The following is a 3084-nucleotide window of genomic DNA, read 5'->3' as shown; positions in this document are numbered from 1 at the left end:
CACCAATCTTGGACAGCTAACGCTTGACCATCTTATGGCTAGCGTCAAGAAATTTGTAAATGGTGGAGCAGATATGGAGGGGAACCTACCACTGCTGCAGGTAATACAATAATTACGTACCATACATTTTATCTATGGCAAAGTTTCTAAGTTGCTTTTGTTTTCATGCAGATGTGGTACTACGAGAAGTTCATGATGCACCAATTGGACTCCAACATCTCGTATGTATCAAGGTTAAGGCCGCTGATCCAAAACTGGAGTGAGGAGAAGGCACACAAGGTTGACAACATAATCAACAAAAAATATGTAGGGGTTGGAGAGGTAAAGTGCCAGTACTGTGTGCCTGGATTATCTACCATATATTTCGAATCATACTAACGACACTAAAGTACAGTATGTTGACGACTTGTTGCGGCCTTTCAATCTACCACCAGTTGGTACGCCGGCCAAACCAAAGACTGACGGTCAGCTACATGAGTTAACATCAGGCACAAATATATAATGTAACTTTGCAAGTACAATCGAAGTTATATGCTTCTAACTGCTTGTAAGTTGCAGGATAAGGCACTCATCGGCCGTGTATTGGCTGGTTTCAAATAAGTTGCCTCCATCATGCGAGGTCGGTGCACAACAATTCGATAGGATGTGCACCCTTAAAAAATGGACGAGTGCCTTAGGCGTACCATTGTGAATGACAGCCGCGTGGATGACCTCATCACATAATTCAATATAAGCATACCATTATGATTTTCTAAATAATTTTACTACGAAAACTCCCAGACTAACATGTTTTTTAAGAACCACCGCTACGGAATATTTGATGCTCATCGCCCAGGAGTCGAGGACAGATGACTATCTGACCTGGGAGCACCTGCAGACCTAATGAAGGTCCTTACATAGGATGCTCCTCACCAGGGAAATCAAAAGGTTGACATGGAGGTCGCTTCCAAAGGCATATCGGCTAGGGAATACAAAAAGATGACATGGATGCACCCATTAAGAACGTTGATGAAGATTTGCAGGTTGCTCCTAGTTTGCATTCGCGAAAGCATTCCAAATATGTCACAAACCTTGGAGCTTTCATGGTGATACACATTTTACATTAAACTGATCTTGTTTTAAGTTCACACAGATTGCTAGCTAACATATGATCTTCCACGTTCAGGATAAAGACATATTTGTTGCTGCAGATTGCAAGGAGCCTCAGGAATGTTTCACAGCTTTATAAAGAGGTGGATACTTTGTTGGGTGCTCCGAGTTTGGATTTGCGAAAGCATTCCAAAGCCACGACAAGCCTTGAAGCTTTCCTGGTGCTACACATTTTACACTAAACTGATTTTGTTTTTAAGTTCGCGTCAATTGCTAGCTAACAAGTGCTTTATTTTGAATCACAAGATCCTTTGAATTTGAGGCACGGTAAGAATGTGCGAAAGGCTGAAGAAAGAAGAAATCAAGTTGGTGAAGATGTCAGTATTGAGATGGGGGAAGAGGCAGGTACCAATAGAAAGCACCGGTCCGCCAAAGCTAAGGGAACATGGGAGCTGGAAAAACACCGGTCCGCCCACGGGAGTTGGTGAAGATGTCAGTATTGATTCCTTAGCAAAGCATCGAGAAGAAAGTGTGGTTGAATCCATGCCACCAACTCATGCCAGCGGCCGGAAAAGAGTGGTATCTTGATTAGTCAAGAATGAAGATTATGTTATGTACGATAGTGATAATAAGAGAAAGAAAAACAGGACTCCATCAGCGTCTATCAATGATTCCAGGGACATAAATAATACAAAGAGGCAAAACCGCCCAATCAATTTTCAAAATACAGGCACGGGTGCTTCGAGGCTGGAGGGCGAGCTTGACAAGTTTCGATAGCATTACATGGCCGAAATTGTCCACACCTCAGATCTTAAAAAAAATGGTGGTAATTTATGACATTGTTCTGATACATAAGCATTTGCAATGCCTCACCATGATAGATGGAGCCGAAGATGACAAATGGCTGGGTGACGAAGTAAGATATTTCCCGAAGTACTTTATCGATTTTCTTTTGCATAGTACAATTAACTTGAATTTTATCTTAGGTGGTCGATGTTGTGATTCAGATCATGCGCCATGATCATCCTAAGGACATAAGGGATGGGCAACTGGTTTACATTGAGGGTGACCGGTGTTGCTATGCTCGAAAGAGATGGTAAGGTAGAGAATTGTCACGAGGACGCTTTGGCAGGTAGTCATGGAATAACAAAAGGCAACAACTACCTCAGACATGATCTGGTACCTTATAACCATGACTTAAAACACAATTCTTTTTCTTATTATTATGCATATCGATCTAATCATCTTTGCTTTCCAGGTTTTCCTACCTACAAACATGGTGAACACCCATTGGTTCCTTGTGGTCGTACACCCCAGAAGGAGGGAGATTCACATTCTTGATTCACTTTCCGGCTACGTAGTATGCACACAAGTAAATCACATGATAAGATTATAAACGCCTTTCATAGACCATAGGATTTTAGCAGTGATTGATCCTACTATGGTGATGATGTTAGTAGTGTTTGCTGTTAATTTTTGTTTGGACTCTGTTTAATGATGGGCTGCTCAGATGATGCTAAAACATCAAGTTATTCCTGAGATTCTCTTTGAGGATTACAAAGTCGAGCTTTTTAAAGCTGATGAGTAGCCCCTTTAATGCTATGTTTTCTTCCGAAGAAAACACTTGTCCATTCTACTTAGTAATGCAAGCGATGTGTTCCAAGTGCAGTCCTTTGGATGTTTATGCCTGTAATATACTTGCACATTTTTATTAACCGGTGCCATATGATTGCCACTTCGGCTACAAATAGGATTAGTCATTTAACTTATGGTTTTACTAAGAATGAACCAGTTGCACTTGGCAGATAGGCTGAGCAAATGATGATTCCACATGATGTTTCTGATACATTTGATGTTTCAAAATTGAGCTTTTCAATACTGCTTCATTCCTATTTGTGTATAGTCTATTTTGTCTATACTTGTACTAATAATGCCATCTTCCTTTGGTGTTTAGGTACCAACACCTGGGATCGGTTTGAGATGCAGGTGCACAAG

The 3084-nt window shown here is 41.0% G+C and overlaps 1 pseudogene; it reads left to right on the top strand.

The window, feature by feature from the left end:
• Nucleotides 1-2593: 2593 nt before the first annotated feature.
• Nucleotides 2594-2676, top strand: LOC123176383 (uncharacterized; annotated as a pseudogene).
• Nucleotides 2677-3084: the final 408 nt, after the last annotated feature.

Source organism: Triticum aestivum, unplaced genomic scaffold (genome assembly GCF_018294505.1).
Source record: "Triticum aestivum cultivar Chinese Spring unplaced genomic scaffold, IWGSC CS RefSeq v2.1 scaffold197126, whole genome shotgun sequence".
Taxonomy (NCBI): domain Eukaryota; kingdom Viridiplantae; phylum Streptophyta; class Magnoliopsida; order Poales; family Poaceae; genus Triticum; species Triticum aestivum.
Note: the sequence above shows the minus strand (reverse complement) of the source record. Positions and strands in the feature narration are given on the sequence as shown.